Genomic DNA, 14,545 nt, shown 5'->3' with positions numbered 1-14,545 from the left:
ATTGGTAGTTTTATTTTTTCGAAGCTTAAACTAGTAAAATCTCAAGATTTAAGGTTGTTACACATGATTAGACCTAAACTTGTCTAAAACACAAACTGCATAATGCTATACCATGACAGAACTAAAAGCGAAAAAAAATTTAAAAGAGAGGGATTTTGAGAACTATCTTTTTGCCGAGCAGCGACGGGGCGACGGGAGTTAAACACATATTCGACGAAATTAGTCGTTTCACGCTATTTTATAACAAACGAGCAGAACACATATTCCAGCCAACCAAACCAAACAAACGCAGGGGCGGAGCCACATTTGCTCCAGGGGGTTCCGAACCCCCTCAGCAAAAAATTACAGTGTATTTTCAAAGTTAAAATTATTTTGTTATGTATATATAGTAGATGTTGAACCCTCTGACTTCTTCGTGTATTTACCTTTTAGAATTTTGAACCCCCTGGATGAAAATCCTGGCTTCGCCACTGAACAAACGACGAGAAAACACTTGACGGCTACATTTCTACTTTAATAAAATTAAAGACGAAGATAGGATGAACGTGATTACCTTCTCCGTGACAGCGAACTGAGGCTATTGTCGTCGTCGAGTCTCCGAATCCACTCGAAAGCTTGTTGTTTCAGCCGAGAACTTGAAAAGAGATTTTAAAGCCAAAGAGAAACTTAAAGTTAAACGATGATTAATATAGTAATAAATAGGATTAAAGGAAAAATGCCATATAGAATCACCAATGCTATTTTTGAGTGGTTTAATTGTAAAGCATGATGTTTAGTTTTTTTTTTTTAATTACAAATATGATCGTTTGGTAAATTTTAAGAAACAAATAAAAAATATTCTTAAATTTAGAGAAATATATCTCGAAAAATAGCGTAATAATTAATGAAAATATTCCAAGCTCATTCTAGCGAAATTTCAGGACTGAGAAGCATAGTGAAATTAATTAAACGAAAAAAGAGGGCCAAAATTGGGTGTCAACAGTACCGATACCGAGGAAAAAACCGAGATGATGGGACGGTTTTGAAAAGTCTAATTTGGTTCTACAAAGTGAAATAACCGAAAAATTGGTATGGTATTAATTTTATAAAATAATTGCCCGAACGGTACCATTGACACCCCTAGGTGTCGCTTCAACGTACTATCATAACTTTGATTGGAGTGGGCAGAATCATGAGATGGGAGGACCGAGTAATGCCACTATGCAGTTGCAGAATTTGGATTGCAATGTCCGATACCCTTCACATCCAGGTCTAAGTGAATTGGATAGTGATAGGTAAATATAATCATATTTTGTTCACTTTATTCATGGATCTTATAATTGCGTTTGATTTGTAAATTCTATGAATTTTCCTTATTTATAGGCATAACGATTTTGAAGATAACCCCACATTAACTCATCTCACACAAATCGTGAGCAACAACGATTTAGCTAATGATATAATAAATGAGTCGGATAGCGATAGTCCATTAGATCATGAAGCGAGGGATGATGATCAATCATCCATTGATGAAGACGTTGCGGCCCCCGGTGATCTTAGTGTTAATTATCATTCAAATGTAATCCCATATTTGAATAATACAGAAGAAGAAGGTGGATGACAACATGGTATGGAGTATTGGTGCAGGAGAAGTTTCCTTTTGTTATGATAAATGGGCCAACTTGGGACCATTATACCTTATTTTTCCTGACAGAGTCATTCAAGATCAGATCAAAGTTATTGAGGTTCTCACTGATGAGATATGGAACTGGGATATTCTGCAAGATCAGCCTGATGAAGATACTAAAAGAAAAATCATGGAGTTGAGCATCAAAATCAATAGAAATAAAGAGGACAAAGTGATCTAGATGCCAAACAAGACGGGACATTTTACAGTTAGCTCAGCATGGGATTCTATTAGATAGAGAAAAGAGCTAAACAGATTTGCTAGTGGTGTTTGGCACAAGGAAATTCCTTTCAAAATCTCTTTTCTCGCCTAGAAAGCTATTCAAAATAAATTATCTACTGATGAAAGAGTGACAAGGTTTGGAATAGATACATATCCTATTTGTCATTGCTGCAACAATACGAACCAAGAGCCTATTATTGAGAATATTGATCACTTATTCTGCTTGGGAGAGCATGCAAAGAACATTTGGAGATTCCTTGCTGGTCCTTTGGGAGTAGACTACAACAGCATGAGCCTTAAAATCCTTCTTCTTAAATGGTGGAACTTTAAGGCCAAAAATACCATAGCAAAGTTCATCACTAGAATTCTTCCACTTATTATCTGCTGGGAGTTATGGAAATCAAGATGCAGTAAAAAGTTTGAGAACATCAGACCTTCCTTTTATAGAACCAAAAATAATATCATGTCACTTTTGCAGGTTCTAGATAGTAAGTTTGGAAGAGCAAGAATAGGAGAAGATTGGCATACAATATGTACAGCATGTGAAGCAATTATAGAGCAAAGATCAGCCAGAATTATCAAATGGTTCAAACCTCCCAATCAACATGTTAAACTTAGCAGTGATGGGAGCTGTGTTCAAGGCAGATGTGGAGGTGGAGGTCTAGTTAGAAATTCCCAAGGAAAAGTTATTTTTGCTTACTCAATTCCTTTGGGATCAGGACCTAGTAACTTAGAAGAAGCAACAGCATTACTTTATGGCCTGAAGTGGTGTACTACAAATAGTTATAGGCTAACATTGGGTGAAACAGACTCCTTACTCATCACCAAATGCATCAAAAGAGAATGGAAAATTCCTTGGAGGATCAACAACATCATCAATGAGATCCAGGAACTAGTTGGAGAGCATGGATTTGAAATTAACCACTGTTTTAGGGAAGCAAATAAGCCGGCTGATAAACTTGCCAGTCTTAGCCACAGTAGTGATGAAATCCAGGTCTTCAATTCATTTGCTGAATTACCAAATCAAAACAAAGGACTCATCAACATGGATAGATGGAACCTACCTTCTTTTAGGGTCCAAAGAATCAAATCTTCCCATATAGTATATGAGCCACCTTGAGAATTTATAATTTTTTGCTAATTTTGGTTAGGACTAACAAAGTAGCCTCATCAATGATCATGTACAAATTTTGGGATGCCAAATTCAATATGTAACTTTTTGCACATCAATGATCAATAGAGACAAAGTTTAACCAAAAAAAAAAAAAAAAAAGGACCGAAAGATTTTGCATACATGAGAGATAATGGGTGTGTTTGGGCTGCACTTTGGAATTCCTGAAATCCTAAAGTTATCAGATCAGGTTAGTTCGGTGCGAATAATTAATAATATATTATTTTTTAAATTTTGTGATTTTAATTGGTGTCATTAGAAGCTGATATTTTTTCTTGTATATGCAAGTAGGTATGTTATTTCACAACACGAAGCAAATGAAAGGTGTAGTGAGACTCATTGTATAGCCCACAAAAAAGAATTTAAAACGGATCAAGCCAAAGGTACATTTTGGAAGGTTATTTGCAAACGACATGAATTAGGTTGTAGTTGGATGATCCGTTTTACACTGGTCAGAAGTGGTATGTGGAAAGCCGGCAAAGTGGTTAAGCCACACACATGTGAGACAGGTGATTATACAGAGGATCATTTCAATTTGAATAGCAACATGATTGCTACTTCGTTGATACCGTCTATTATGATCAACGCACAAATCAGTATTAAATCCGTTCAGGAAGTTATAAAAGGGATCCACAAGTATACTCCTAGTTATAGAAAAGCGCAAAAAGGGCGTAAGAAAGTTTAAGATGGTGTATGGTGATTTCGGAGGTTCTTTTAGGGCGTTATACGATACATAGCTGTCCTACAACATTTCAATCCGGGAACTGTTGTTGAGTGGACACACGAGTCAACTACAATGCAAGGTGAACTCATCTTCAAGTATTTGTTTTGGGACTTTAAACTAAGCATCGATGGATTCAAAAGTTGCAGACCGATCATCTCGATAGATGGCACCCATGTCTAGTAAGTATGAGATGAAATTGTTGATAGCTGTTGGAATTGATGCAAACGACAATATCTTTCCACTTGCTGTAACGACCTGCTCAGTATTTATAGTCTTTTCGGTACTTTTGATCCTTTCTCGAGCTTGTTTAGCTCACATTTGACCCGAGGGGACCTTTGACACTCTTTTCAAGGTATTTAAATTTGATTTGGGTGACTTTTGGGAAAATTGGGCTTAAAGCGAAAGAGAGTTGACTCAAAGTTGACTTTTGGGTAAACAGAGCTTTTTCAGGAATCCATCGATTCCGAGAGGTCCGAATGGTCTTTTAGAACTTGTGCGTATATTTGGTTCGGTTCCCAATGCACTCAGGTGCATTTCGGGACTTGGGTTGGGAAGTTGATATGGAGGTATTGGGGGTTGACTCGGTCAACGAAACATTCGTTGGGAATTTTGAGGCCACGAGTGCGTTCGTAGCATGGTTTTATATATGTCTGCATATAGGGTAGGTGAGCAGATGGCCTCGAGTGATAGTTGGGATTTCAGGTTGAGTTGTGAAAAACTTGGGAATTTTTGGTGTCTGGTGCCCGCTATGGCGGCACCAGCATCGCGGAAGCGGTACTGCTTTAGCGGTTACCCTACCGCTGAAGCGGCCTAAGCGATTTTGGCATGACTGCTGTAGCGATCATGGGACTACCGAAGTGGTGCCGCTGAAGCTAGGGTGGGCACGGTACGGTATATACCGATTACCATGCCGAAACTGAAATTTTTGATACCGCGATTTCGGTATTATGGTATTTGGTACAGTGTTTGGTATGCGTTTTTGAAAAGTTTGGTATTCAGTATTGATGAAGAAAATGCCGAAATACCGAATACCATACCGAAGTATTCCATATAGTTACATATACAATTCACACACATACACACACACACACACATGTATATATATATATAATTAGTATTCGTACAAACTAATTGTTTAGACGTTGGAATTGCTTGTATTTTCTTTTGAATATTTTTACATGTGTAAGATGTCAGTATGATATGATTGATTGAAATTCCCTTTTTGTATACCGAAGTATATATAGCTCGATTGAAATGCCCTTTTTGTGTAATTGATTAACGAAGGGCATTGGTTGTATTTTCTTTTGAATTTTACACATGTAAAGTGTTTGTATAATATAATTGAGACATTTCTTGAATTGCCGAAGTCATAATTCTTTATTATATGTATATATGTAAGTCGGAGTCGAACAAACTATGGTTACCGAATTACCGTATCGCAAAATACCAAAACCGAACTTAAAAATACCGAACCATACCGAATTAATTTGGTATGGCAATGGTATAGTATATTTAAATATCGAAAACTGAAATTACCGAACCGAAGTTTCAAATACCGTACCATACCGTACCATGCCCACCCCCAGCTGAAGCTGTATGTTGTACGCGGAAGCGGGTGACGGGCAGTTAATTTCATTAAATGAGTGTTAAAAGCCCTAAGTCCCTTATTCTTTATTATCTCGACTTTAGAGTTATTAGGAGCTGTTCAAGGGGATTTTTGGGGGAAAATCTTGGTGGTAATTCCTTCTATCTTCTTTGCTATTCCATGATTTCACTATCACCTTAGGATTCCATTATCATGCTAGTTCACTAAGAGTTTAAGAATTGAAAGAGGGTTCATTGGGTTCTTCATTCTAGGCTTTGTAATCTTGATTTATTGGTTGAGTTAGCTCTAATAAGCATAGAATTGATGATTAGAACCTTTTATTGTATGAATTCTTCCTAATTAGTGACTAAATTATAGAATTGGAAATTAGGATTTATACCCAAATTTGGGGGTTTTTCCTAGAATCCGAATTTTAGTAAATTGTTGGTTATTCTAGCTTGATATTGATGGGAATTGATCACCTAGAGCTTTAATTTCATGTTGAGACCTTTAGATTCCTAATTTCACCCTTCTAGTTCATAAATCCCTTTCCATAGGTTGGGGATTTGGGTCTTGAATAGAAGTAAGGTTTGATCGATGTTCTTCTTGATTCTAATTTCTTGATTTGGATGTGCTTAGACTTTCTTTACCTCGAGGCTCAAAGGGAAGAAAAGACTAAGATGTGATTGTGGAGACTGTGATGTTCGGCCTGCCAGGTAGGTTACAGTTTATCCTATGGTAAGACTTCATTTAGTGAAGCATATATTTAGATTATATTGTCGGAGAATGCATGTAAACCTTCGGGTATGAAGTTAGGATGGATATTGTCTTAGGTTGGGCCTTGTTGTGTGATTTGGGGGTTAGCCACCCCATTGTGTTGTGACTTATCTTTTTCTATTCTTGTTGGCTCGATGTTACGTGGAGATAGTAGATATTGGTGACTGTTGATATATCCTGATTATGATATTATAGCACCTTACGTGTTGTCGTTTGCGACGAGGATAGTGATTCTATTATGGCTTATTGTGTAGCCTTTTATTGATATTGTTGGTGTGCCCATGTGTGGTACTTTTGATATTGATTTGATTATTGACATTGAACTCATACATTGCACGCATTCTAATCCTTCATGATATACTGTTGATATATTGATAATATACGAGGAAACACTGTTATGAGCTGGGGTGAGTTGGATGAGAGTGACGGGAGGACCGATGTCCGATGTTTATCCCGAAATCGAGGTATGAGTGCTGGTAGCGATTGCCGAGGTTGTTGCCGGAATCGTGAGGGTATATGGACTTCGCGTGTCCCCCGTGGGTTGTGCTGCCGAGATGTGATGTTCCATCATCGGAGTACATGTTTATGATGCATATGCATTGCATTCTCACTTCATACATTATTGCATTACATTGTACTATGGCTTCTATTGTGATATTCTTGTGATGTACTTGTGATATACGGATTCAGATTGAATATATTGAGACTTGGCACATTTGAGTTTAGATGCTATAACATAGGTGATGACGTGTACTTGGTTACTGGCTCGTGATTGACTTATACTTTGTTGATTTACCTGTTTATCTTACTTTATTGCCTTGATAGATGTTAGCTAATCTTAGTCGGCCTATGATGCCTACCAGTACTTGTTGTTTGTCCTGACCTGCACTTGCTGCGTTCTTTTATGAATGCAGAGTTCCAGGTGGGTTTGACCTCTACTCCTCGTGGCTGATAGTAGTTCGAGGGTTGCTGTTTAAAGTCTTTCAGGGTGAGCACGGAGACGTTCGCCGCTTTGAAGATTCTTCTTTTATTTATGTCTTACTCGATATTCTGTATTGAGACGGTTGATGTATTATTATTATTATTATTATTATTATTATTATTATTATTATTATTATTATTATTAATAATTATTATTATTATTTTGTAGTATTTAGTTAGATGCTCTTGTACGACAAGACCAGATTTTGGGGTGTATTTCCTTACTTCCGCATTTTCTATATCATTATCGTAAGACTTACGTATTTCTATCTCTTCTGCTCATTTAATTATTTATTCATGCTTTTAAAATTGTTGGGATAAAGGTTCGCTTACCGAGGTGGGAAAGGTACGTGCCTGCGCGATTTAGTGAAATTGGGTCGTGACACTTGTATATGCAATAGTTGCACGTGAAAGCTTTGAGTCATGGACTTGGTTTCTCAGTTTATTGTGGAGACATGTTGTTTGAGATAGAGAAGGAATTGGACTAATTTCTAACTGTTATCAAGGCATCTTGCAATGTATCCAAACACAACACCATAGATTTTGTGTTCGACATTTGGAAAGCAACTTTAACAAAAAAGTTTCTTAACTCTGATCTCGAGAACCTAATGTGGTTGGCGGCTACAGAGCACCAGAAGAAGAAATACCAAATGAAGATGCAACAAATCAAAACTTTGTCACCTACAGTGCATCTGTGGTTAAGCGAACTTCGAAGAAAAAATGGACATTGTATAAGGATAGTGGTTATAGGTGAGGGGCTATGACAACAAATGTCTCTGAGTCTTACAACGTCGATTTCTATTACTGGCATGGTTCACATGACCTTTAAAAATCTTGTTGATCATTTTGTTAAAAGAAGCGCCCTTGCTGCTTTGCTAATGGTAAATAAGAAGACTTGGCCGACCGTTAAGAAGTTTCATGAATATTGGGAAAGGTTCAATGCTGCGAATGGGGTCTTTGAGATTCTGGCATTTGCATGCGAAAGTAAGGGCGTAAATGTCCATATAGTATCTGACAATGGAAAAAAGTGTTTGTGTGGGAAGTGGAAAAACTACCATATGCCATGTTCCCATGTGATCAAATTTTTCCGGATCCGTAAAATTCAGCCTAAGGACTATGTTAGCAAGTACTACAGTTGCAGGTATTACAAGCAAACGTACAATGGAAAGTTTTCTCCCTTGGGCGATGAGGCATATAGGCTTGCAAGTCCCTTCCGTTTAGTTGCAAACACTGCATACGAGCGAACTTCTGGAGCCCAGAGAACAATTAGAAGGAGGAATGAAATGGATATTGCTCTTGGTCGCATGGCTAGGAGGTGCAGTACTTGCAGGCAAACCGGTCATAACAAGAATCGCTGCGCTAATGGTACTCAGTAGTTGTTGTTACTTGTTTGCTATTATGTTTTTTCATGAGTTCTATGTTGTTGTTATCTTATGTAAACTTCTACAATATGTTGTTATCCTTATTTTAATAGATAAACCATCCATATTGTGGAGTTTAATTGCGTCTTTAATTTAACACTTATTTTTATGATAAAACTTGTACAATACTTTATTGAATGAACATAAAATTACATTGTTATTGGAAATAAAAACACATAACACATAGTTGGACTAAGGGCATTCTTTAGGCATGTCATCATCGGATTTGTAAAGTTCGTGAGCTAAAACACTTACTCTTTCATGTTCCGTTAGCGTGCGATTTGTTGCTGCAGCTTGTTCTTCAGCCAGCTTAAGGATATAGTACCTAAAACATCTCACTAACATCCTATTATTCTCCTTCCGAATTTGTATGACAATTACCTCATAGTCTTCTATATCTTTGCGCTCCATCCACACAGAGAATAGATGTGGTTTGGGTGCCCCTAGTTCCTCAAGCTCATGAATGAGCCGATTTGACTCACGGTACCTATGATCCCATTCACATCGTAATCCGCAGTAGTACTCACGTGGATTTGATTTTTTCAGCATCCGAAAATCATCTTCTCGTTCATCAAGCATGTGTGGGTTGTACATGTTCATCTCAAAATTATATGGATCCCATGTTGCAACATCGCTGTTGGGTGACTCTGAATTTGAGTTATCATTCTTGTTTTCCTGGAATTCCCAAGCAAAGGGTGAGAAGAGTTTCCAGCAATGTTCTCATTATTCTTCGACATGCTTTGGTTACTAAATCGATTGTAAACACTCACCCGAAGATAACAATCGCCGATTAAAATACTTTATAATCTAAATTTTTATATTTTGTTACACATGCTGCGAACTATAAAACACAAAAATTGAAGTAATCCAAATCTTATTTCTAGCTATTCGTCATGGATATGTCAAATAAAAAATGTACTTGCATATTTTGCGAACTGCAACACTCAAGAATTGAAGAATCTGACAAGTCAAATCAATTTTAATTGAAGAATCTTTTCAGAAGTTTTCTTGTACTTATCTTTTCCTTTGTTTTACATTTAAGTGCATAATTTGCTAAATGCAAAATTAAAAAATTGTTTCTAGCTTTTCATCATTGACAAGTCACATAAAAAATTGTAGAATCTGATTCTTTTTAGAAATTGGCATGCATAGCACATCAAATAATGTCCTTATTAAGTCTTTCCAAATATATGATGATGTATATAATAGTATTTGGGATTTGAAATCACTTAGAACACTTTTCATCACTTCTAAGATTGACCGTACAGTAAAAGAAAATAAAGGCATCCAATTCTTTTTTGAAAGAATTAAATTTTTTCTTAAAATTGCATTCCTTCATCTATAAATAATCGGAATACTTCAACCAAAAAATATAAACTTTCAACCAGTATTCATCATATTCAATTATCTATATCTCAAACTAACTAACTTCATTAATGTCTAAAAAAAAACCTTTTTCCAGCGGATGGTTTAAAAAAAACATAAAGGAGAGCAGAGTTCAAAAAACATCGACGGGAGGGGCGAAAAACAAAATTTAATTACACTATATGTAGGAAAAAAAATTATGTTTGGTTGTTATACTAGCTTGCATTCACAAAAATATTATGGTGTCTTTTGCCCCCCCCCCCCCCCCCCCCTCGAAAAATGAACTGATAAATGTCATCCAACCACTCGGAGATGCCAGACATATCATTGAAGGCGAGGTTCACGTTTGCAGCCTCCCGGCGTATGCGTATGGGGGGGGGGGGTGAACTCCGGTGGGTTGAGTTATACTCCAAGCAATGTGACTACGAGGTGTTATGTTGTTGGCACGGTCTTCCGATAGTCCAGGTATTATCAGCCACCTACCAAAAGAATTATCTAAAGGATGAAGCGTTGGTTATTTTGTCTTTACACAAAGAAATATTGGAGTTGGAGAGAAGTTTAGCCCTCCATCATGCTTTTGAAGACCTTAATTTTGGAGGGACCGAGGAAGAATGTTGGGAAGTGTTGGAAAATCAAAAACTACACAGTGATAACTCCTACCAATCTATCTTGACATGCCGGAGTGGAACGATCAAGAAAGATACTTACCAGGAAGTGTTAATTGGGGAATACCCTGATGCTGCAAAGACCTCAGGAAGAAAATTTTATATGATGGCGATGAAATGAGAGAATGCTGTGAACTGTGGGGCTTGGACTATGACGCTCTCAGATAGGAGGGGGGAAATTGCTCACCGAGCAATGAAGATGAACGAGATGGAGAGGGAGACAAAGACGACGATGACAACGACGAGGAGGCAGAGGGTCAGATGAATACGATAACGTTAGCGTCGCTCTAGACACTGAAGAAGATTCGAATACTTAGATTAATAAGATATCATTTATATTTTTAATGAATTCGGAGTTATGTACTTTAAATTCTAATTGAAATAACATTGAAATATGAAAAAGGTACAATTACAACACTTAACTACCCAACATAACAACAAAAAATGCTTATGGAAAATCATCTTCATCTTCATCAGACATTTTACAGTTCGGGTTCCAATCAGGGGTGACATATAACCCCATTTTGTGTCCCTCCAAACGCAAGCTCGCAAACGCATCCTATTATTTTCTTCGTGAATGCAGTTCAAAGCAAGATTCAGTTCTTGGGGTGATGTGAGCGGCATTCCTACTGCATGGCGTTTTGGACGATGTAGGCACGACATCTTAAATCGGTCTCAATATCATGAGCTTCATTTAGATGGTAGTTCCATTCTCTCCTTATCTTGCTAATGTATTGTCTATTGTATGTAATTGGGACACATTGCCAGAAGAATGGATTTGTAACACCTCATATCTTAAGATAAAGGTTAGACTCGTATTGTTAGAGTTTCAAAGGAAATTTAAAGGTTTGAACGTTTTGTGAAAGTGGCTGAGGGGCCTACTACGGGCAATCATAACACCTTGATTCGTTGGGAATTTGGAAAAGGTTTGTTAATGAAAGTTGTAGTACATAGAAATAACTTTCCAGGTATATAAGGATCAGGCCAATCGGTGTCCGAATCAAGGAGATATGATCGTCTCAAAATGGATAATAGAGGGGGTGCTCTGATTCGATAGAATCGACTAAGTTTTCGATAGGTCTACCTTGCAGCCCGATTTAGTGAAAATCTGTTAAGAATTTGAGAAAACATAAAAATGAAAGTTGTAGCCCTTTGAAATACCTTTCCAACGGTTTATTATGGAGGTCAATCGAATATCTCTACCAAAAGTTATGGCCGTTTTACTGAGAGCAGTCCGGGCTTGCCAAAATCCTCGCAAGGCGAAGAAGGCAAACGAGGCGAGAAAGTCAAGCTCGCCAATATCCTCGCCTTTGGCCTCTCCTTACTGGCTTGTGGCACCCCCAAATGGCCTGGCGCATCTAAATTCTCGCGAAGCAAGGCCTGGGGACGAGCCAGGACTTGTATAAATACAACACTTAGCTTCTAAAAATCAGTTTTTCACATTCTTCAAGCCCTAGTACGAAGTCCTTCTCTCCCTACCATTAGAATACACCAAGGTAAGTCTATTCTAATCATTCCAAGTGAATTCCAACATATATTTATGAATATTATATGAGAAATCATTGTTCTTAACCTAGGGTTTTCAAGAAAACCCATATTTAAGGTTTGAGACACAAGCTTTTGGGAGTCTTCTCAAAGTTCAGACTTTTATTGTGGATTATGAAGCAGTTAAGGTATGTGAGGCTAACTATTTACGCTAGGGAATGTTTATGATTCTCCCTACGCCTCATTCTACATATTTACCTGTCATTTGACTCAGAATACAATTTAGCCCTAGTTCCTTGAATAATTGTAGAACTGCTATCTTCTAGGGTTATAGTTTCATAATTCAGTCATTGTAATCACTTTGAATATCATGAACTCAGTACGTAATCATTATATACTTGTGTATTGAAATCACATGAGTCTCAGTTAGTATATAATCAGTTATTTACTTAAGTTCCATAATCAGAAACAATTATCATGCTATCAGCTATAGCCAGTCTCAGTTTTGTAAATTGTTTAATATTGAACACCTGTATCTGTATTTTTGGGCCCTAGGCCACAATTTATGCATACGTATTGCTTGGGCCTGAGGCCACAGTTTTTGTGCATATTATTTGGGCCCTAGGACACAGTTATATTTACAGTTTTACAGGTGATTCTTCATTTAGAATAGAGAGTACTTCAGATCTTTACCTTCCTGTTTAGTTCAGTTTCAGTTTCAGTACTTATATTTTTTCGTTCAGTTGCTTTACATACCAGTACAATTCAAATGTGCTGATGTCCCTTTTTATTTCTTGGGGGCATGCATCTCGCGAAGCAGGCAACGATATACAGGTTGAGGATCCAGCTAGCTAGGACTACTCATATCCGCTGCTTGGTGAGCCCCAGTTCCTTCAGGGCATTATCCTACTTTCAGTGTGTCCAGTTTTAGATAGTTATCTTTTCAGTATTCATAGACATAGTTCAGTCAGCCAGATATTAGTAGTCTTTTATGTATTAGCCTTGTTGGCTGTTTACTCAGATGTTCAGACTTAAACCAGTATTTCCGCATTTAATATACTTCTCAGACAGACTTTTAGTAGATCAGCATGTATTAGTCTTATTTCCTTATTATTGCCTGTTTTGATATCACATGTTGATTCAGCCAGCCTATGGGTTCGCTCGTTCACATGCAGTTAGGCCATGGTTCGGGATGTGACAAAGCTTGGTATCAGAGCACTAGGTTCAAGTGTCTTAGGGAGTCTATGAAGCCATGTCTAGTAGGGTCGCCTTTATATATGTGAGGGGCCCACACATATAAATAGTTGAACACCAAGACATTTAGGATTTGTTTCACTTCTTTCATACTCTAGTTCGTGCAGTTAGAGCAGTACTTTTAGGAATTCTTCTAACTCGTGTGAATTACGTATTTAAAGAATGACTCTGAAAAGAAAGTATAACAAGAGGAATACAGCTACTAGCCAGAAGGCTACTACAGAAGATAACCCTCAGGCTCAGACGGCCGCCCCAGCTAATGCTACAGCTACTCCTCCCAATACTTCGGACGCGGATGTTAGAGGAGCTATTCAGCTGCTCACTCAGATTTGGGCAAACCATGCCCAGCGATAAGAAACGGCTCCTAGCTCAGGTGCTTGTAATGGGTCGAACAGTTCTAGGACTCAACAGTTTCTGCAGATGAAGCCGCCAATGTTCACAGGGTCAAAGAAGGATGAGGACCCGCAGAATTTCATTGATGGACTCTAGAAAGTATTTCGTGTGATGCATACTATTGATACAGAGGCAACAGAACTTGGAGCTTTCCAGCTGCAAGATGTGGCCCATATTTAGTATGAGACATGGGAACAGTCCCAAGGGGAGGATGCACCTTCTGCTACTTGGGATGAATTTTGATCAGTTGTCATTTTACCAACTTATTTCTTCTTTAATCTTAGATTGTTGCTATGTTTTGATTGAGAAAATAGTGCATTTAATGTCGTTTACTTCCATTTTATAGGTTTATATGATTGAGAAGAGCGTCGGAAGAAACCAAGTGAAAAAAAAGTCAAAAATTGTCCAGTGCAAAAAGGGGACAGTTTTGCAAATCTGAAAACTTGGGGCTTATTTTGTTATTTTTGGACTTGGGAAAAGTTGGGAACTACAAAAGCAAGACATGGGGCAAACATTTATCATCTTTGGCCATTTTAACAAGATTTTTGGAAGCTAGGGTTCTTCAACCAACACTTTGGAAGAGAAGATTGCAACACTTTAATGAGCAAACTCTTAACCCTTTCTTCAATTCCTTGTTATGTATTGAATATTTAAGTGTGTTGCATTTTATTCTCTCACTTGCATCTTGTTTATGAGAATATCCATTATCAAGTGTTGAATTAAATCTCTTGTTTTGCTTATGTATTGAACAATTTTTATTTCTAATGAAGTGGGTTAATGTTTTTCTATCAACTCTTCATGCTTTAATGTCTCTTAATGGTTGCAAACATTATTTG

This window comes from Lycium barbarum, chromosome 2, assembly GCF_019175385.1.
Source record: "Lycium barbarum isolate Lr01 chromosome 2, ASM1917538v2, whole genome shotgun sequence".
Lineage (NCBI taxonomy): Eukaryota > Viridiplantae > Streptophyta > Magnoliopsida > Solanales > Solanaceae > Lycium > Lycium barbarum.
Note: the sequence above shows the minus strand (reverse complement) of the source record.